Genomic DNA, 23,776 nt, shown 5'->3' with positions numbered 1-23,776 from the left:
GGTCTCCCCAACGCAGGCATGTACGCAGCGGATGGCACCGACGCGTACCCACTGTAGGGGGCGCCCTTGTGCGAGACGTACCCATTCAGTCAATGGGAGGCCATGTACGCGTCGTACGACTGGCTCCCAAGGACTTCTATGGGAGTCCGACCGAACAGAGTCCGGCAGCATACGGCCGCATCGTACTCGCTCAGTCGGACTGCAGGACTCCGGCTCGGTCGGAAAACACTCCGGATCCGGCTCGGTCAGAGAGCTTTCCGACCCAGATCGGAATCGGCCCCTAAGTGATAAGAGAACAAAACTGTACATTTCAAGTAGAAGTTCACATGTGTAGTGAATTTTTAATTTGTTTTAATTAATAAAAATTGTTACAAAGCCATACACAATTTATCATATCAATGCTTTACATAATATTACTAACAAGATCAACATTTAATTCATTTCATACTAATACAATTTGAATATTATGAGAGTCAAACCGTTAAAACTATGAGTTTATATACCATCTTAAAATGGCAAGTAAATTAGATCAGTGTTCATCAATATGAGCTTGTCTTTCCGTTAATGACCTTTGGAGTTGTCATGGAAAATTGGCTAGCCTTGCCAGTTCCATTGGAATTTCTAGGTTAAGAAGGAGTCTCATTGCTTCTATGTAAGTGCAGGTGCCATACTTTTTTAAAAAAAGTGGTTTTAATAAAGTGCGGCATGCGTTTCTCAGATCACTTGTGTGTATATCAAATTGTTAGACGGGCCGCCAGGATCCTTATAGTGCCACTGGCTTCCAGGAAAGCTTCCCGGTGCTTTTAATGCAGATTGTTGGAACAAAAATTAAAAGGTTGCTGTTGATAGGAGAGTGGAAAGGTCATTTAACACATTTCCCATGAAGGTGTGGATGAACAGGGCATTTTTTGTTAGTTTTCCCAATCTGGGATCCTGGGAAGTAATTGTTTGCTGTCTAATTAAAAGGAGTCAGGCATTCCACAACCTGGCTCCTGAGACCATGAACACTTTGCCAGTGCCTGTGACTCTCACGAAAGAGCTTGGTTGAAAGCGATGTGCCTTGAAATAAGAATCTGCATATCAGAAGCCATGTCACATGATCAAAGCATGATTATTATGCTTCACAACGGTTGTATCGAGAAGAGAATATCGATTGGCCACAATATACTGATCAAAATATTTTTTAAAATAGCTCATCTGCCTGTGCTCCCATGAGACTTTCTCACGAGCACAAGGGGCCGCGCTAGCTCCAAAAGACACCTGCGGGATCACTGCACCCTGTAATACACATTTCTTTAAAATTTGACCCCCGGGACGTCCTGCATGGATCTCCCCTACAAGGGTTGGGGGTCAAGGTATCCCAATCTTGCCCCCTTTCACCTTAATTATTTCAGGTCACAGAAACCGAGTCTCTGAGTCCTGCAATGGCACCTGCAACATTTCTGTTTGTGCTGCAGCCAGCCAATCAGAATGTGTTATTTTTCAAGACTCGCAAATGCGAAATTTCTAATTGCAGAAAAGGCCCTCTTGGCCAATTAGTTCTCTCCATTATGTGATATTGCATATCTGTGGGAATCTAGGGCAGCTCTTGTGTATCCAACCGTTCCGATATCTATACATTTTAACCTCAAGGTGTCACAAGAGCGACACAAAACCTAAGTGAGATTTATCAAGCCACGCAAGGCCACCTTGAGTGGCCCTGCATGGCTGGATAAATCTGGAGTTACTCAAGGTTGCCTAAATCATTGCCTTGCATTACTCAATAACAGTGAACTAGTGCTCCTGAAGGAGTGTATGGCTGTCTGGATTTTGAAGAGAATGTATAGGATAGAAGATTCAGTAAAGCATTTACTTACACTATGGGAAAGTTTAAGGGGTTGAGACACAAGATACAGCTCAAGGAATGAGCTGAATCTGTAGTACACAAGGTGTGAAGGATTCCATGGTTGATTAGACCTGAGTTGAAGAAGGAATTGGAGAATTTGTGTGCACAGGACCTAATTGAGCCTATTGAAGGTTCAGAATGGTTATCCCCTGTGGGTTTGGCTCGCAAACCCAGTGGGAGCTTATGTATCTGCATAGATTTGAGGGATTTGAATTCCAGAATTTGGGCTGACCATCATCCCTTGCCCAACATCACCCAAATGCTGTTTCTCGTGAAAGGTGCCACAGTGTTTTCCACTTTGGACCTGGCCTCTGCCTACCATCAGGTTGTTTTGGAGTGAGAATCACAGCTTTCAGCCTCTTTTATTACTCCTGAAGGGGCTTTTCAAAATCAAGAGGATGCCCGTTGGGTTGGCTTCTGCAGTATTTCAGTGTTTGATGGATAACATGTTTAGTGATGTGGAAGGGGTTAAATGTTTCAAAGACGATTTATTGGTGTATGCGAACAACATGTCAGAGCATGATAGGAAACTGGCTTAAGTTTTGACCGTACTGGAGGAGAAGGGTGTAACTCTAAAAGCAGAAAAGTGTAACTTTGGAATGGAAAGTGTAGAACATTTAGGACATTAATTGTCTGCAAAGGGTGTAGAACCAAAGGAAAACTTGGTAAGGGCTATCGTTGGAGTCCCCATCCCTGAAGGAAAAGATCAGTTAAGATCTTTTATGGGTCTTATCGAATATTATGCGTGATTTATTCCTAGGTGTGCTGAGAGAACACATGCTTTACGGACCCTTCTTAAAAAGGGTCAGAGATATGTATGGGATGAGGAGGGTGATCGTTAGTTTGAGGACATTGAGTGTTTAGTTGCTGAAGCTATTCCTCTCAAGCCCTTCAATACTATGGATGCCAGCATTGTAGTCACGGATGCCAGACAGTATCAGCTAGGGGCTGTCCGCATACAAAGAAGAAATGGGAAAGATGAAGTTTTGCTAGTCAGAGATGAAGGGGAGCTGAAGCATCTTATTCTGTAGTGGAGCGTGAAGCGTTAGCTTGTTGGTGGGGCATTGATCATTTCAGGCAGTATTTGTGGGGATCTCAGTTTGAAGTAAGGGTGGACCACAATGAGGGCAGGTAGATCTTCGCCAAAAATATCCAAATGGCAATACTGGTTACAGAATTATTGCTTTCGGATGGTGTAAATTCCAGGTGTGAGGAAGGTAATGGCAGACTGCTTGTCGAGGTTACCTTTGTAGTGTGAAAGTCAGAAGCATCAGACATCCTGGAAAGATGAGGATTATATTTTAGTTGATGGATTGTCTTATGCAGTTCAAGAAACAATTTCTGGTGTGGGTAGGGGATTTGCAACAGGATGATACTTTGAGACATGTGATGACTTATGTTGGATCTGGATGGCCGGTTAGGAAATTGTCAGATGCTATGTTTGATGCTTTCAGACATATTGTCCCAGAGCTTTCAGCGGTCAAGGGTCTTTTGTACAGGTTGGATATTTTGGTGGTTCCTGATGAGTTGAAACCTAAAGTGGTATCTTTGGCACACGAAGGTCCTATTGGGATGAGTGCCATGAAAAGGAGCGTTAGGGACATGTGTTGGTGGCCGGGAATGTACAGAGATGTTGAACATTTTGTCAGGGATTGTATTCATTGTGTGGCCAGTGATAAATCGCAAGTGGTGTGGGTATCGTTCCAGTGCCTGATAAAGTATGGTCCAAGTTGGCCTTAGATATAATTGGTCCTCTGGGTGTAAGCAACACCCAAGTCAAGTATGTAATTGTGATAGTTGATTATCATTCAAGATGGCCTGATGTGGGGTTTGTGAACAACATTACTTCACATCATATGCTGTGAATAATGTGCTGGAAAAGTTGTTTTTGCATGAAGGGGTGCCTGATAAAATTATATCTGACAATGAGCCATAGTTTGTATCCTTGAAGTTTGAGGAGTTCCCTAGGGAATTTGGCATAAAACACACCAGGACATCGATATATCTTCCTAAAAGCAATGGTCTTGTGGAGCGTTGTAACAGGGTGGAAAAATCAGACTATTGAGCTGTCTTTAGCGAATGGTTTGGACTGGATGTTGGAAGTGAGGAAGTTAGTATGTGCAATCCGTACTACCCCTAATTCCGAAACTAAGGTTTCACCGTTTATTTTGATGAAAGGTAGAGTACCAGGGTCATTGTTGAGCCGCATTTGGATGCAGGAGGAAAGAGTGTTTGAAAGTGTGAGAGAAAGGAGGAAGGTTGCTCAAATCAGCTAGGTGTGGAGTGCTTCTAAAAAACTGGTGATGAATGAAGGTGACATGTTTCGGGTTAGAATCATTGGTGTTGCAAAGGAGGTAATTGTTTTTTTCAGCCCCAAGAGAGTAGTGAGAGCAGAAACACATACTGTGACCTTGAATGATGGTAGGTGTTGTATCAAGGAGAGAATATCTTTGGTGCGGGTGTTGGTGGACGGGATGTTCCTACTATGCATGGATCACAACCAAGCAGTTGCAGTTAGAAGGTCATCCAAGAAACGTATTATGCCTCTTAAGTTTCATGATTACAAACACAATCAGCTTTCGTACTTTCATGATATGTGATTTTTAAGTAAAGGAATTTCCTATTAGTTATTGTCGAAATTATACTGTTGTATATGTTAATGTCTATGTAATTTATATTAGTTTATTTTCTTATATGCTTGTAAGGGGGAAGATGTGTTGGATTCCTATTGGAATTCTAAGTCACAATGGGTGGAACGTGTTGGTTTGAATTGCAGGGCTAATAAGCAGTTGATGCGACCTGCCGTCCTTGCCAGTAGAGTACTAAGGAGCAAAATAAACCTACGTGCCTACAGGCTTCCTTTCACCTGCCTCTTACCTCCTTGAAGACCATTTCTCCACAGCTTTTTTCCAAGTCATTTTCAATCCAACAAGACAAGCATGCATTGTGGTTCCACATCCCTTGGTTAAAGAATGTTTCTTCTTCAAGCAAGTAAACAATCACACTTGAGCATGTGGCCAGGAAAGAACCTACAGCATTGTGGAAGGGGATGCAGCCCTGGGATGCCATGCCGTATGCACACTAGCAAGAACACTAAGAGTATAAGAGGCCCAATACCACACACATTAACCAGACAAGGAATCCAGTGCAGCAGTGAGTACATTCTTGCTGCCTGCAGCCGCTTACCATTTGTCCGCCATTCTTACTGCACACATCTCGTTTACTGCTGCTCATTCCAAGGGCAGGGCTTGAAGTGGAGGAGAGGCAGAAACAGACAGGCCTTTTATTCAAATGGGCATTTCCCCACTGGGCAGGAGCCCTTGGAGGTCAGTTTTGAAAGTCAACAGCCTCTACTGGCGCCCAGCTCTCCGAAATTATTCGCAGCAAGCATGGGGAGGCTTCAAGAGACAGAGAGAGGGAAGATAAAGGAAGAGGGCAAACAATCACACAGAGAGAACAGAGAGAGAGGAGAGTAGGAGAGAGAGAATGGATGGATGGAAAGAGAGAAAGCACATGCAGAGACAAAGGCAGCAGGGCTGGTTTGAGCATTTTTGCCAGGGATGCTCTTGGTTCTTGTGTCAAGCCCTGGTGAGGGATAAAAGAGTGGATGTGGCCTAAGAAGCAGAGCAGCCAACCTTGGAACAGAGGAAACTGGGGAACCTGGTCAAATTTTAGCACCATGGCTCAACATCCTGTGATTCTGGGTAGATCACTTAATCTCCCCCGCCTACAAAATATTAATGTGTCCTTGTGCAATGTGACTGGTTCTCATGTAAAGCACTCAAATACCTTCAGTTTGAGTTTGCGCTATAAAAACGCGAGCGAGCGAAGCGAGCGAGCCCGAACTGAAAAAGGAGGGTGGGGGGGGTTTTCCCCCGCAAGAAAATTTTGGAAAAAATGTATTCAAATGGTGGGTTTTACACCACATATTTACTGTAAATTTTTGCAAAAACGGGATCCAAATATAGCATTTTAAAGCACAAGTGTGAAGAAAACATTACAAACATCTGTCCAACAAAAAGAGGAGGTTGGTGTCCATGCCGCACATACACCTATGTGGTGTGGTCACCTAGGGTGGAGGACTCCAAGCGTTCTGCACTCTTTGCATTCTGAGGCCTCAATTCCACCTTTGGTGGTTGTGCCTGGGGCTTCTCCACTCTTGTTTACCCATCTCGATGTTGGCGGGGGCAGAGGGCAGGTGCAGTGTCGGTATGTTTCTGGGTGAGTGTGAATGTGGTTGTATCGCAAGTTCTTATTGCTGCAGCTTAAGACCTCGGGTCACATCACAGACCCACGTGTGAATACCTCACCTTCGCCTATTCATGCTAGGATATGGAAGTATATAATCAAAGTACCATAGCGAACAGAGTTACGAATGTGCTCTTGAATTGTCCAATGAGCTTCTCAGGGGGTGTCCCGTGTGTCGGATCGCCCCATTTTTCATAGCATCAGCGGGTCACCAAGGGGGGCACCCCCTCAATAGGTTGCAAACCACGAGGTCCCAAGAGACAGCCGAGGTTCCAACAGGTCCTCCGTCCTCACCACAGGCGGCCCCAGGCATGTCCCGTCCTGTGCTGCATTGGTACTGCTGCTGCCCCCAAAAGAAATGTATGTGAGTAAATGCAGAGACGCTGCTGCTGGTTGTCAGATGTCTATGCCCATGTCGCTCTGCTCAGCACTTAAGGGGGGATGCCACAGGCATCAATACTGGCCTCTTTTCTTTGCCCCCACCTACATGACAGGGGAAGTACTCATTGTCTCTCCAATACCGCAGCCCTCCAGGGGGCACACCTGCCCCAGGGTAATTTGTTGCGGCCACGGATTGCGCAAGTCAAAGCTCTCAGAGATGGGCGGCCTTCTGCAGCGATTCCACTGTTAATGGCACGTACTGTAGTAGCCGGATCGTGGACGGTTCAGCCCGAGCCTTCAGCGGATCCCCAATAGGGGCTGGGGCCGACGCAGTCTCTCTGGAGCCAACAATGGTCTGCGTGCATGGGCGGGCCAAGCCATCAGCACTCTTTGCTGAGCCGTTGCGGCTCCAATTTAAATGCCAGGCATCTCCAGTCTCACAGCACCCTGGGGGGCTCCCTCACTCTGTAACAATTCGTCACGGGTCGTATAATACAACGTACCCATGGATGCATGGTGCTCTGTAGTGGTGTCGCCTCTGGTACCGTGCACCGCAACAGCGGGATCATGGGCAGATCAATTCGTGCCTTTTGTAGATTTTAAACAGGAGCGAGGGCCTTCTCAGTCCCCCGGGCACCATCAATGGCCTGTGTGCATGGGCGGGCCAAGTGATCAGCACTCCTCGCTGTGCCGTTACGGCTCCAATCTAAATGCCAGGCATCTCCAGTCTCACAGCAACCCGGGGTGGCTCCCCCGCTCTGTAATGATTCGTCATGGCCGAGAGCCGTATAATTCAACATACCTGTGGATGCGCGGTGTTCCATAGCAGTGTCGCCTCTGGTACCGTGTACCACGACAGCGGATCACGGGCGGATCTGCTCGGCCCTTTTGTAGGTTTCAAGCAGGAGCGAGGGCCGTCTCATTCCCCCGGGTACCGTCAATGGCCTGGGTGCATGTGCGGGCCGAGTGATCAACAGTCTCCGCCAGGCCGATGCATCTCCTAGCTAGGTCTCAGGCCCCGTAGGCCCAGCAGCTCACCTCTAGGATTTGAGGCCCATACAGCCTTGTTGATCATCCGTTAAAGCCGGCGTGTGCAGGAGCTAGTGCAGGGAGACTTCTGCTGCCTATTTCATCGGGCTCACTCAGCCAGGGGAAGGTGATGGCAGGATTTTTTCGGCGGGCCGGAACGGAGCTCAGAACAGTGCGACCACTCTCTCCGCCATCTTGGCCATGCCCCTGGTGCACCAGTTCTCTACCTGCCAATTCCTTTTTGCTTCATCCTGTGTCTTCTTGTAGTCTCTTCTTCTTTTTATTATGTCGCTCCTAATTCCCTTCTTTATGGCCTCAGTTAGCTCTATTCTGGCTTGCCTGCATTCCTCAGTGTACCATAGAGCAGCATTTTGGTTATTCATATATATTTTGCACTGTCTACTGAAATAGGGCTTTAATCTATTTGATAAATGGTGGAAGCTAAGCATAATGCTTACATAATTTGGGTTAAGATTTCCCAATACAGATAGAGTTTGGGCCATCTCTGCATAAATGCTACGGATCAACTTCTCATCAGCAACTACTTGGGGCCATTTAATTCTCTAATTATTATTAGTGGTGACAACAGGGGCTGTCACTAAGTTAGTCTGAGAGTGCTGGGTTGGAATACCGGACAGCCTCAGGATCAGTGCATTATGGTCACTATCCTGACAATTTAAGACAACCATATCATTGACTTTTGGCCACAGGCTGCAAGTAAGAGTGATTTTGGGCCAGTCGGCCCCAGAGGGAACTTCCTGCTAATTAGTGTTGTAGCTCTGGAACACTGTTGACTTTAGGAATAGAGGGCCTGATTTGAATCTTGGGGGATGAGCTACTCTGTCCTGGGGTCAACTACCCCTCCTATTCGCTCCAGTGAGTCCCATACAACAGGATAGCTGAGATGTAATAGTAAGCTATGCTCCTTTTCTCCACCACTCTGAAAACTATCCCCCCCCAACCAGGAGCTTACGGACGAGACGTACGGAGCGGGTCGGACCGGGAAACGAGTCGGTCGGCGATTTTGCATTTCTCGCATCGTACTTACTCAGTCGTAAAGCTGTACGAGTCGGTTGGTAAACATGCGTATGGCTAGTACTTTTCCCGGCCAGATCGCATTCGGAGCCCTTCCGAGCGAAATCGGAATCAGCCCCTCTGTGTAGACCGAAACGCGTCAATTTGGCTTTCACCCTGTGAAAAGAAATAAGGAAATAAAAAGGATTATTTTAAATCCTTCATGAGTGCGACCCAATCTCCTTTCTTTGGAAGGAACTTGTGAAATCTATCTATCTATCTATCTATCTATCTATCTATCTATCTATCTATCTATCTATCTATCTATCTATCTATCTATCTATCTATCTATCTATCTATCTATCTATCTATCTATCTATCTATCTATCTATCTATCTATCTATCTATCTATCTATCTATCTATCTATCTATCTATCTATCTATCTATCTATCTATCTATCTATCTATCTATCTATCTATCTAACAATTATCTATCTAGATAGATAGATAGATAGATAGATAGATAGATAGATAGATAGATAGATAGATAGATAGATAGATAGATAGATAGATAGATAGATAGATAGATAGATAGATAGATAGATAGATAGATATGCACCACGCCTTTTACACCACGCTGCAAACACAGCTGCGCCAGAAGCCACGTTTGCAGCGTGGTGTAAAAAGGGGCGTAGCCTCGGAACACGCTTAATGGAGGTACCTGGCGGGCTACTTGGCCCCCAGAGACCCTCAGGATTCAAGGGTACTTAACCCCTAACTTACAACACACCAGGGGGCACGTGTGCAGAGAGGTAAAGGGAGGGGGCAGGGCCTGATATAACAAGTTAGCAATCTTGCTGTGTGGGACTTACTGGAAGTAATAAAAGGGGTAGTTGGCCCCCAAGGTTGATGACGTTGGGGGCTAACTACCCCTCCTATTACCTCCAGTAAATCCCACACAGTGGGATTGCTAAAAAGCGCTTGGAGGCCACGCTCACCTTTCTCCACCTCTCTGAAAATAAGACTGCTATGTAATAGTTAGAAATTGACATTTAAAAAACCTTTGAAATTCACTGAAAAAACCATAGGTTTCAGGGACTTGTAGTTAGAAATTAGCATTTAAAAAAACATTGAAATTCACTGAAAAAAACATAGGTTTCAGGCACGTTATAGTTAGAAATTAGCATTTAAAAATCCTTGGAAATTTACTGAAAAAACCATAGGACGTTATAGTTAGTTGGACATTTAACTCATACAAAACCATAGAAATTCTGCCGTTACAGTTAGTCCAGCTAACTATAACTCGCGCCCCCACAATGCACTGCTGATGACGTCATATATTACAACATTCATGACATGGTCAGTGACATCACTGATGACATCTCAAATGACATCACTGATGACATCATCCATGTGAAAATCTGATGCACCTTCTCACACCCTAATATAATCTTTGATACACCCACTGTAAAACACAGACTACCATTTTCGAAACCATCAACACACCAATGCCAGTTACTACATACGCACTCACTGATTCCTAGGTCTACACACACATCCACTCATTCACCCATACAATCACTAATACATGCAGTCACTCATCAATACAACACTATCATATGCACTCATACACCTATACAGACACTCACACCACCACTCATCCAGAGTTACTCGCACACCTAGTCAGTCATGCAAAGAATCAATCACACTTCCATTTACTCACCTATACAGTTATACACACACCCCATCACTTATGCAAACTGAAACAAATGCAAACCTGCTCTCTTATACAATCACTTATACAAGTGCACACTCATCCATACAGCCACTCTCACAATCACCGACTCTCACAAATAGTCATTTATACACTCCAACTCTCACATACACTGCCTTTTACATATGTAGTTACTTGGACATGTACCACTGAGACATCCATTTACTCACCAACACACCCATACCCACACTCACCCACCCATACAGCTGTTTCCACATGCATTCTTGAACCCATACACCCAATGAATCAACCACTCAAACATCTATGCACAGAGTCACACACCTCCCACCCACCCACATACACACTCAGGCACCCATACAAATACTCAGGCAACCAACCGATAACCCAGATAGACACTCATGTAGCTACTGACCAACCCTTGCAGCAGCTTATACAACAACAGACAGACTGATACAGACATTCACACAGTTTAGTCACTAACCCATGCATTCAGTAAGACACATGTAATCACTCACTTAGTCAGTCAATATCCTACTAAATACTCCATCCAGACACTTATACACCCACTCATTCTTCAATTCACCTTGGGATATATATAATACATATTTAAACGTTAAAGAAACACACAGTCACTGGATGATGTCATCAGTGATGTGCAAGCAGAGACACCTTACAGCACAAAAACAATCTTTAGATGCATTTTCCTCTTTTTAAGTGTGCTGAGCAGGCCATTCATTTTGTGTGCATGCAAAGGTACAGGACATTTGCTCACGGCGTGAAACACTGGAGCCCCCTCCCCCCTTTTCTGTTTTGCAATTTTTTATATAGTAAGCTCGACCATTAAAGGTCAGTCCTTCTGCTCCTCATTTAAAAAGCACATGTAGTCTAGTGATTTCCCAAATGATGAAGAAGAAGCGTGTTTCCCAAGCAGTAAGAATTTTACACTCCTCTCTTTCTTCTGAAAGCTTTTCTATTCTGGTCTTGCTGATTTCCCATGAAATATACCCGCATGATTAAAAAACAGGTGATGGGATAACATCATTGGTGGAGGGAAAGTAAGCAGTTAGAGGCTGATGCTAGACCATGGTGGAAGCTCTTCTGTGTGTGATCAATGGGATGGGAGGGCTGGGATGCTGATAAGGGGGCTGGCACTGGGCCAAGATGCATTCATTCGCTGCAAGTCTGAGCTCATGCACTCTGAAAGCTGAGAAAGTTGGAAAATATTTTGAGAAGCAGTACTGGCCACACTTAAGAACATGAAAAAGAGTTTCACAATACACATGAATAAAAACATGATCATGAATGTTGACAACCAGCTGCAAATTGCAGAGGCATGCACAGCAGCCAACGTTTGTGTGCACACAGTGATAATTTCTGTTTAATAAATAGACATTAATGGTCTGGCTACCCTGACAGCTGATGAAAGAGTGGCATCTACTCTCTCTGCCGGCTGCTTCTTTCGTACATCCCAATTAAAGATGGATTAAATAATGAGATGAAGCCCGACTCCTTCTACTGCAGAGTCCAGGCAGAGCACACTTTCTTTGAGTGAAGAAGTCCATAACTGACACCACCACAACGTTGAACCCTATTTTTGTGTTTAGGCAATGGTAAAGCACCACTATAACCAAGTCAACAAGATTAAATGTAGCTGTTTTTCATTGCTGAGTCATGGCTTCAGCAATGGGTTTCATGTCAGCTTTGCAGCACTAGAGACAAAGGTTCTGCTGACGTGATTTGTTCTCTGGGAGTGTGATCCAGTGCAGGCGCTGTTCATTCATCAAGTGGTAGATGTGTAGCTACTCGGGACAAATGTAGCTAATTGTCACTACCAGGACATGTACATGTCCTGCCTTTTCCTCACATAGCGTCCTGCTCTTTGAGGTTACCAACAGCCTTTATTAGGAGTGACTTATTTGTAATACAAGGGAAGTTTAAGGTTTGGCAATTCGTTTTCAATGTAAGTCAAAGTGGCAGCAACCTGCACTCACATGGGCACTGCAGTGACAGGCCTGAGACATGGTTAAGGAACTACATATGTTGGTGGCACAATCAGTGCTGCAGGCCCAATAGTAGCATTTAATTTATAGGCCCTGGGCACATGTAGTGCACTTTACTAGGGACTTGTAAGCAAATTAAATATGCAAATTGGGTATGAGCCAATGTTACCATGTCTAGGAGAGAGAGCACATTAACTTTAGCACTGATTAGCTGTGGTAAAGTGTGCAGAGTCCTAAAGCCAGCAAAAACAAGTACAGAAAAAGGAGGGAGGGAGGTAGGCAAAAGGTTGGAGGAAAACCACCCTAATGGTGTCAGGTCAACAGTATAGATTTTTAAATTGAGTTTTTTAACATTACGAGGCTAATAAGACCTAGAAATCAGTGGTCCTGAAAAACGGGCAGCTTTCTTTCTGAGCTTGGAGACCATTGTTTTATTTTACTGTTCACCACCACTGTGTCTGTCAAGTCCATTGTGGACACAATAATAAAGTATGAGAAGGCATGGCCTAAACAGGATAGGCTTGTGAATGTCATGAAGTGGATGATCATCCAGTAAAGGGGCTTCCAGTGAAGGTTTCCCATAGGGGAGCGAGCTGGACGTTACTTGAGAAACAGTTGTGTTTTCCTCATCTTATAATGCGGCAGACGATCCTCAAGTTTGGTGGGTTAGGAAAACTACTGGTTTACTACAGTTGTCATGCCCCACTAGCCCGTATGTGATCCTGCCAGTGTAGGTTGTTCACAGTTAGGAAATATGATCTGGAAGTAACTGAAAAAATGTGTGTAAGGCTTTGAAACAAGTTGGGTTTTAAAAGAAAGATCCTTGTTGGACCTGGCCATCTCTGCAGGGTCACCCCAGATGTTTGCCTTTGCTTGCTGAAGCAGTTTTCATTGGCTTTTAGGACTCTGTGCGCTTTACCTCTGCTAGCCAGTGCTAAAGTGCTTGCACTCTCTCCTTAAACATGGTAAAATTGACTTGCATCTCATTGGCACATTTAATTTACTTGTAAGTCCCTTGTTAATTGTACCACCTGTAACCAGGGAAAGCAAATTAAAAGCTACTATTGTGCAGCAGCAGTCATAGTGCCACCCACTAAATGTAGCTCCTTAAAACATGTTTCAAACCTGCCACTACAGACTGTGGTGCAGTTTTGAACTGGCATATTGACATGGTAAAATATCCCTTCCAGGTATAAACCTTCCTGTTTAGGATTCGCCTGCACAGCGCTTGTGATGTTCTGCTGAAATCTCTTGTGTTTAATATATCTTAAAACGGGGCTCTTGTGAGAAGTTGGCCTGGTATATGCTGTCAACTAGTTATAGTTGGCACCCTGTACCAGTCCAAACAACCCCTTATGGGTTATAGGTTAAAGACAACCTTTATTGAAAGCTATCCTAGTGGTTTTAGGGCTAGCACCCACGGAAGCACCATAGTACCTATGCCCTGGGTACATAGTGTACCATATACTAGGGACTCACAAGGGTACCTCAGGATCCAATCTGTGGTGTGCCTAAAGTACATGCAATCAATTTAGAGACGAAGCAGCTAGGCTGGGGCCCTGAATAGCCGGGTCCCAGCCAGACTAAAGTCGAAAAACAGTGAAACACCAGCAAAAAGTGGGGGTATACATGTGTAGCAGATCCTACTCTCCTACAGCTCTTATCAGTTTCCATAGCTGAATTACTGTGTTCATTACCTTTTGTGTGGAATTTTTTGTTTATTAACTTCCCCTGGCTTCACACATTTACTATACTTCTACTGAAGCTGTTCACACAGTTTAAGCCCCATTCACTGTCAAAATAGGATCTCTTCTCACGGAAAAGGCAGACAGCTTTTAACACTTGCTTTTTATTACTTAGTTGTGTAAAGCCCCTAGGAACCTATCCCCCAGGGCCAGGCCTTTACATATATTTCTTTTTTGATTGAGGCCCCCCTCCCCAGGCCAATTCGGCCCGCTGACCCCATCCCCTGGGGCCAGGCCTCAATATATATTATCGTGACCATAGTCTCTGGGGCCGATTCCGATCTCGGTGGGAAAGCCCTCCGTTCGAGTCGGATCCGGAGGGTTTTTCAACCGAGCCGTGCCCCGGGAGTCCGACCGAACGAGTACGATGCAGCCGTATGCTGACCGACTCAGCTCATTCGGACTCCCATTGAAGTCAATGGGAGCCGGTCGTACGACGCATACATGGGCTGCCATTGACTGAATGGGTATGTTGCGAACAAGGGCGCCCCCTGTAGTGTGTACGCGTTCGTGCCATCCGCACCGTACATGCATGTGTCAGGGGGACCCTTGGGTCTCCCCCTGTGACCAATTCGTAAGGCTACAGGTGAAGGGGGTTCGACTCGGACCCCCTAAGTCTGCCTCCCGGTGCGTTTACGTGTTAGAGGGTCTGACTCGATCCGGTTGTCCGAATTGTGCATCGTACTGGCTCGGTCGGAAATCGCCTCCATTGCATGCCACTGTTTGCTTACGGACGAGACGTACAGAGCGGGTCGGACCGGGAAACGAGTCGGTTGGCGATTTTGCGTTTCTCGCATCGTACTTACTCACTTGAGGAAATATGAATTTTGTGATCAGTTATGTCCCCTATCGTAGACCCCAACGGCTCCATGTACATGCTATACGTACATGTATGTTCCCTCCTGCTCCAGTTTTGAAGACGCAAATATATGTGCGTCCACCGTCAACATGTCCTCTTTCAGATCCACTATGAATGGGTCAGATATTCCTTTTCTAAGTATGAAAGGCCACCGACTTTATGTGGTTCACTTTCCACATTTTACAGATTCAGGCGAGTAGGCCCGAATTCTGTCATCAAGCCTTTTCCTGCCTTCTGCCTCTGAAAGCTCCAGTCTGAGCCTGCATCTGTGACCATGAACTTTGTCTTATTCCTTGCGCGGCTAACGGTGTCTGATCCAGCCCGTCGCCTGCCAAAAAACTGTATTTCACCTTCAAGATTATCTCCTCCGCCCCTCATCCGATGCATTCCTGTCTAGTAGTTTAGGTAAACATTCCTCCAGCTACCGTGCAAAGGGCCAGGCCTCGCTGTCCTCATGCAAGTAATTCATAGCCCTGTTACCATGGAATATTCCTACCCCCTCGCATCTAGTGTAGACACTTAGACGCTTGTACACGCACTAACAGTCAGTATAGTCAGTATAGAATAAGATTCTATCCTAAGAGACCTCTCTTTTTGGATAACACAGTTCTTTAAACATGGGATATTAGATATGATTTGGGATTAGGTTGACATAACCCCAGACTTCTGTCTCCACATGTAGAGCTAAATGTCAAGTCCCTTTCTCCCTCTAGTTGCACGTCAATCACACGTCATGCGGCTGCGCACGCATCTCTGCCAAATATTTCTGCTGACATTGCCGGATTCTCTTATGGATCCACCCACTTGTAACATCATGTATAATGACGTTTTCTAGTTACGCCTATTCTAGTTACGCATGCATATTTTATTTTGCCTTATCAGTTGATACGCCTATTGCATCTGTTTCACTGTAATGCCTTTTCTATAAAAATGATTACCTGTCAATAATATATGCCCTTCCTTCCTGAACTTTCGTGGTGATGGAATAGAACGCCAACAATTCGAATTGTATTCCTTTGTATAGGAATAAAGCCTTTTTAAACCTCTAATACCACGGATTCTGCCTCTCATTTTACTGAGTTATTCTTAATAGACTTTACCGCATAAAAAATAGTACCGGTAACGAAATATTTACCACATAAATTGGCGCCCGAACAGGGACACTTTCTCATCTCACGCGCCGGCGGTGCGTTGCAGGCCCGGTCTCCTGCCACAGCTGAACGGACAAAAACGCGTATCTTCAGGATTTCCTGTATCTCCCTCCGGCCAAGCGGGGACGACTGAGGCTGCGATCAACACCCAGACGAGGCGGTGAGAAGTGCGAAGTATCCCGACCAGAGCCTAGCTGAGAGAGCAAGATCCGAGGTATACAGAGACCCGCCAGGTTCCGAAGTTCCGAGTCCAGTCCGGTCCAGTCCAGTTTCAGTTCCGTTCCGAGGCCTTCCGTTCCGAGCTACCCGGTGAGTACCATTACCGGGGAGGCATTTAACGTGCACATAGTCTGTGCCGGTCAAGACGGGTGTGGGTACAAAAATCCGGTCTGCACTGTTTTAGCAGTGTATCTGTACTGTTTAGCAGTATATATAGTATGTTTTGCATATAAATAAATATAAATAAGTATTATCTAGTGTCAGTATAATGTCAGTAACTAGTTTTCTATTAGTTATCATTGTTCGTAAAACTGTTAAGTGTTAAATGTTTTTAAAATACGTTCTATATACTGTGGTGTGAATGACTGTTCATTATTGTGTTTTCTTGTATAAAGTGTGTTCTAGTAATAAGGTTTAAAAATGCCGCTCTTTTCGAAACTAAGACAGATCAAAACTAGAAAAGGTGTACTCGAAGAAGCTGTTCCCATCCCACCGAGGGACACTCCAGGGTATTTTATGTATCATAAGCATGGCCTAGATGCCGTATTATTTCTTGATTTATGGGTAGACTACACCAAAGAATTACCAGAGAGTCAGAGATGGCCCGCAGCGGGGACCTGGGATGCAGATTGCATCATGAGAGTAGAAGAAGAATTATGGAAAAAGAAAGCCAGACGGTCACAGAAAGATGCCATTGAATTATGGCGTAAAGAATCATATAGACGCACGGAAAAAGCACTCAGACAGGAAGAGAAAGGTAGAGAGAATTCAAATAAAACCCGAGAAAATCTATTACTTGAGGAAGGTACCCGAGTAAAATCAGAACAAGTAGACAGACAAAGAAACGCCCTTATGAATGGTATGTATCCACTTCTGGCTGAAGGGTTACCTAAGGCTACTCCGGAAATACCAAAAGACTTGCCACCTCCATTATTTCCGATAAAAGCACATCCCAAGGGGCATCCTAGAACCGCAGAAGATGTTTTCCTTTCCTCTTATTTAGATGACGCAGCTCCCGAGTATGCAAATACCGCACCACATAGACCGCTTGCCGATGATGCTCATCGCCAAGATTCTCCGTCTGTACCTCCACAACAACAAGCTTCGACACACATTCCGACAAGCACATCTGTTTCTACCGCTTTTCCCGCAACGACGGTTGCTGTCTCACCTTCAACAAATCCTTTCACGTCCAGCACCCCAGATGGTGCTACAGGAGGTACAACAGACATTTTTTCTACGCCACCCAGAGGAAATAAATTTTCCCTTAGAGAATTAGCACACCAACGTACGCCCAAATTAGCAACCCCCGACATGCTCAAGGAACTTCTAGTAGATTGTAGATATGATCCTGTGCCCGGTAAACGGGACGAAATGCTGCTGTCATCATTACGTATTCGACGAGCTGCAATATATTTAACGAAGTTACCAGGAATGGCTACACATTTAGAAAATATATATCACTTTGTCCAGTCAGGACGAGGTCCTGAAAGTATTAGCAGAGCCATGGAGTACCAGAAAGCGGAGGTACAGGGACAACTGTTACGTTTCCTTATAAACTGTGTAATCAGAAATCAAGACCGGCCTGGGGTAAATCCGGAAGAAATGCAAAAACTTGTCACTTGGGGCCAGAATATATCAGACGGAAGACATGATAAACAGTTATGTATAGTAGCTATGTACCGAAAGATCCGTAAAGAAATAGAACGAATGCACGAAGAAAGATTAGAGATAGACGCCACTGACCTAAACAGAGAGGAGGGGGAGCAAGAATCAGACCAATTAGATACAATAGCTTATGTAGGTAGAGGAAGATCCCATAATAATACCAGAGGTTTTAACGACCCAATACGTCCAATACGTCCAGAATGTAATAGACATCTCCCAAACCCTATGCTAAATACAAAATCCCCTGAACACTTATTCCAAGCCGCTGATAAATTACTCCGAGATCGAAGGGGGTACCACGTGCTTGATTCCATGGACGAACAAGAATTAGCCAGGTCAGCAGTACAATGGGCTGACAGTCCCGGCGAATACAATGACGATGTACTTACACACACGTTTCTGAATCTAGACCCATATGAACAGCGTTTAGCTAGTATATACATGATTCAACACCTCCTTAATTTATATAAAAACCAACACTCCGATCCAGGACCCTTACCTGACATATTAACAGAACTACTCACGAATATATGGAGAGGATCAGGTACTGATTTGATTAAGGAAATTCTAGAATCCCGAAATCAATATTTAAATTTTGTATGCCCAGAACACGTTCCAGTTCCCATTATGGGAAGAAAGATGTATCACATAGATAGACAGAATCCGTTACGCGAAGTGCACCCAATCAGAGGTGCCGGTGATAATTTTACACGCGTGTTTGTGTACACGCCTATAACTAAACTAGAATTATTAGAAATGAAGAAAGTAGTACCTAGTCATGACAAGGACCCAGCAGGTTTCCACCGTGAGATAAAAGACATGTTACTCATGGGAGAGTATACCTACCCCGACATTATGAAAATATTGAAAGTCCTATTACCTGCCGGTGTTTATGAGAAACTCAAAGAAAAGGAATGGGAGGTGGGAGACCAAAAGATAGATTGGACAGCATTAGAAAACGAAGAAAAGGCCCGAGCTGCAGGAGCAGGGCTTGGGGAAAAGACTACAGCACTAGCAGGATTACTAATACAGGTACTGCCACGTTTATTAACTACTAAAAAGGAAGACTGGGGTGCAATCTCAGCCTGTAAACAAAAACCAGATGAAGACACTAGTGATTTCTATTCCCGATTTGAAAAATGTTTTAGTATAAATAGTGGCATAAAAGCCAGTAGTGAGTCATATCCACATCTGTTTGTGACAAAATTAGTTGAAAATTCTCTGCTACAAGTCAAGAATAGAGTATTGAAATTCGAAAGTACCTGGCAAGGTAATACCCCATCACAGATGCTACAGATGTTACAATATCACCACAATAGAATTAGAGAAGAACAAGAACACGAACAAAGACGTATGAAAGATACAAAAATGAAAATGCTTGTTGCACAGTCGGTTCCAGCCGATAGTCACCAAAAGGGTGATTCCACCAGTCCTGCGAAAGGGACATGCAACTATTGTAAACAACCAGGTCATTATATACACGATTGTCCAGTCTTGAAACATAATATTGCCACAGGTAGAACGCATGAGAGACCACGTCCACCTAGACAGGATCAGAATCAACAACAAATCCCTCAGAATGCACAACCTAGGTTAGCTCCGCAACAATTAGCTCCGCAACAGGCAGCTCCACAACAGATCGTAGCACCACCACAAGCGCAGCCTGTCGCTGCAACTCAAGCAACAACACAACAAATGTATCAGTATGCACAAACAGATTATCCCGATTATCAGCGATACTCATGAGATAGCCTAGAGAGGGAAGTTGGCTTACCCCTTATAGAGGTTCCTGTAGACCAAGAGGGACCTTATGTACATAGTGAACTATTAGGGGAAGACAGAAAGTTTTTACTTGATACAGGGGCAAGCAGAACAACTATTAGACGCAGTGAAGTTCCAGGGGCACCCCTCTCAGGCTCACAAAATATTTCCCTTGGATTCTCAGGAAAACCTATAATTAATGACGTAACACAACCTCTTCCACTTACAGTCGGTCCATTAACACGTACTACAGATTTATTGCTTACTAAATCATGTCCAGAAAACTTGTTAGGTATCAAAACATTGAAAGCTCTAGGAGCCATAATATGTTGTTCTCCGGAAGGAGTACGACTATTTTTACGTGACTTTAAAGGTCACTACTTATCCAGAGACATGGATCACCGACTGCAGAATTTACCTACACATTTATGGGCACAAGGCCCCACTGATGTTGGTTGCATGAACATTACACCATATCGAGTCACACTAAAGACAGGAGTGGTACTACCACGAATGCGACAATACAAGTTACCACCAGATGCTGTAGTGGCTTTACTGCAAATCATTGACGAGCTCATTGCACAAGGAGTGGTTGTCGAAACTGACTCCAATGTATGTAATTCCCCGATAATTCCGATTCTTAAAAGAACGGATCCAAGAGCTCCGCCAGTATACCGATTAGTTATTGATCTGCGCGAATTAAATAAATGCATTGTACCACAATACCCCGTGGTCCCAGACATCTCTTCATTATTGACAGCCATTGACTCAGAAGCAACATTTTTCACTGTAATTGATCTCAAGAATGCTTTCTTTAGTGTCCCAATTGATCCAGAAAGTCAATATTTATTCGGTTTTAGTTTAAATGGACGAAGTTTTAAATTCACACGCGCACCTCAAGGATTTACAGAAAGCCCCAGCATCTATAGCCAAGCATTGAAACGAGAACTTGACAGTATCCACATGCCAGTTAACACTGCCTTGCTTCAATATGTCGATGATCTGCTGATCACCGCCCGAAGCGAACCTGAATGTGAAAAAGCGTCACTGACGGTTTTAAAATTTCTGGCCGACAAGGGGCACAAGGTGTCCCCTTCCAAGCTGCAATTCTGTGTCCAGCGAGTTGTTTACCTTGGGCACTCGCTGTCCAAGGAGGGAAGGCAGCTTACACCCGATCGCATCCAGTTAATTGCTAACATGCCACCACCCAAGACACAAAAGGAGGTGCGGGCTTTTATAGGCCTCACTTCATACTGTAGGCAGTGGATCCCTCAATATGCATTTCTAGCAAAACCACTCATCCAGTTGACAACACAGGAGGCAGCCACATCGACTGTCCTCCCTTGGACTCCAGAACATACACATGCCTTTGAAAGCTTAAAGAAAGCTTTATGTCAAGCACCTGTCCTAGCAACACCATGTTACAGTAAACAGTTTACACTCTTTGTTACAGAACGCGAAGGTACTGCTTTGTCAGTACTCACTCAGGAACAAGCAGGATTACACAAACCATGTGCTTATTTCTCTAGTACATTAGATCCAGTAGCTCAGGCACTTCCAGCGTGCCTGAAATCAGTGGCAGCAACAGCTTTAGCAATCAGACAAAGCGATGCCATAGTGTTAGGACATCAATTGACAGTACAAGTACCACACGCAGTAGAGGTTCTCTTGAACCGCACACAAACACAACACTTGACTATAGCAAGACTCACCGGTTATGAATTAACATTGTTTCAGCCACACATAGAAATCAGACGTTGTAATACGTTAAATCCTGCCACACTGTTACCAGTAGGCGGAACAGACCCATTGGCACATGATTGTGTCGAAGTCATTACTATCACGACGAAACCCAGACAAGACTTGACAGATATCCCTTTGACAGATCCAGACTTGACATTATATGTAGATGGGTCATGTATGAGAACAAGTACAGGAGAGTTAGTGGCCGCTTACGCAGTCACAACAGACACTGAAGTCATTGAAACAAATTGTATTAACACTTTGTCAGCTCAAGCAGCAGAGCTCATCGCTCTGACACAAGCCTGTATTCAAGCCACAAATAAAAAAGTCAACATATACACAGATTCACGTTATGCATTCGGAGTCGTCCATGACTTCGGCGTACTGTGGTGAGAGAGAGGTTATTTAACTTCTCACGGTGCCCACATCCAACACGGACCCCTCATTCAAGCCCTATTAGACGCGATTCATCTACCTACTGCAATATCGATTATGAAATGCAAAGCCCACACAAAGGTTACCGATATCATTTCTCAGGGTAATGACCTAGCTGACAGAACAGCTAAACAGACTGCTCAGAATCAGACTCTCACAACTGACATGACAAAGACAATAGTCCTGACACCAACATATTGCATGACAGTTAAGGATCCCGCCCTTGATGTAATTGACATACAGACACATGCTACACCAGAAGAAATAAAGAAATGGACTGAATTAGGAGGGATCCAAACAGATCAAGGATGGATGACGAAGGAAAAATCTATATGGTTTCTTCCCGACTCAATGGTCCAAGTCATCATTAACACAATACATAGTCCAGCGCACCTAGGAGAAAAAGCTATGCTAGACAGCATTCAACACATTTGGTTCAACAAACACTTGCGAGCCGCAGCGAAACAAAAAGTTCGTACCTGTATGATATGTTGTCAGTTTAATCCAGGTAAAAGCACCCCCGTAGAACAGGGTGGATTTCAAACTCCCGATCATGCTTTTGAAGTCCTCCAGATGGATTATATCCAGATGGAACGATGTCGAGGATTCAAATATGTTCTCGTAGTTGTCTGTGCTCTTTCCCGTTGGACAGAAGCATACCCGGTTTCAGATTACACTGCCCCGACTACTGCCAAACAGTTAGTTCGAGAATTCTTCCCACGGTACGGTTTACCACGTGTTGTCTACTCAGATAACGGCCAGCCGTTCTCATCCGAACTAATGAAACACGTTTCCCTTCTATTAGGATACCAATGGAAATTCCACTGTGTCCGACATCCCGAGGCGGCAGGTCTCGTGGAACGCCATAATCAAACTCTGAAAATTAGATTGTCCAAAATATGTAGAGAGAAAGGAGTCGATTGGATAGTAGCCTTACCAGTTACGCTCTTTTACATGAGAATGGTAGCACATTCTCGAACAGGGCTATCCCCGTATGAGGTGATCTTCGGTAGACCACCAAATATGTGGGGGACGCCTATACCGCGTAAAATAACTGACGTTGACTGTAATATGCTGACAGATTACCTGGCTTCCTTGATGTCTGCACTACAATCTTGTCGTTCACAGGTATCCGCCGCTTTTCCCGACAATACTGAGGTGAAGCCCCATGACGTGGTTCCTGGTGACCTGGTTTTGGTCAGGAATTTCGATCGAAAGACCCAACTGGATCCGAGGTGGAAGTCACCGAAGTTGGTTCTACTTACCACAAGGACAGCTGTGAAAATCGAGGGAAGGAAAGGGTGGTTGCACTCGAGTCATATCAAGAAATTTTATGGACTACCATCCAGCGTAGAGACTCAACCCTGTATTCCCTCACAAACAGACTCAAAGCTCCCTTTGGTTGAATTAACGAAACCAGAACTGTATAAACTAAAATTGAGGTCCAGTAAGTCAGACAATTTGATTGTTTAAGTCCTCTCCAAGGTGAATCGGTTGAATTTGTCTCTGACATGTATCCTCTGGACCGAAATAGAGAAAGAAATAATCAGATGCTGCTCAAAAAGCATGCGTATTGTAAATCATTTCGTAGTCATTGTACAGTAACATTATTAATTTTGTTTTTTCTAAGTCTTCTGATCATCATTGTCAGCATCCTATTGCACATGTATTACCCTATTCCTAAGCGTGCTTATAATATAACTGCAGAACATTCTTTTAGTGAATTACCTCCACATGAATTGTCTTATAGATTTGCGCTGCGCAATAACACATTCATTAGTATGCTACATCATTCTCATCAAACCAGCAATGCCACAAATTGTTGGATATGTGGCCGACTCCCTCCCTATCAGAACTATAAGGGAGTTTTGCCCCTCTTTCCCTATCCGTTCACACACAATGG

At 44.4% G+C, this 23,776-nt stretch overlaps 1 protein-coding gene across 2 annotated transcripts in view; it reads right to left on the bottom strand.

Annotated features, from left to right (window-relative positions):
* LOC146809544 (galactoside alpha-(1,2)-fucosyltransferase 2-like) overlaps positions 1-23,776 on the bottom strand; it is a 163,802-nt gene that overhangs the window by 62,586 nt on the left and 77,440 nt on the right. The window lies entirely within an intron of this gene.

The sequence above is a fragment of the Triturus cristatus genome, chromosome 7, assembly GCF_964204655.1.
Source record: "Triturus cristatus chromosome 7, aTriCri1.1, whole genome shotgun sequence".
Lineage (NCBI taxonomy): Eukaryota > Metazoa > Chordata > Amphibia > Caudata > Salamandridae > Triturus > Triturus cristatus.
Note: the sequence above shows the minus strand (reverse complement) of the source record. Positions and strands in the feature narration are given on the sequence as shown.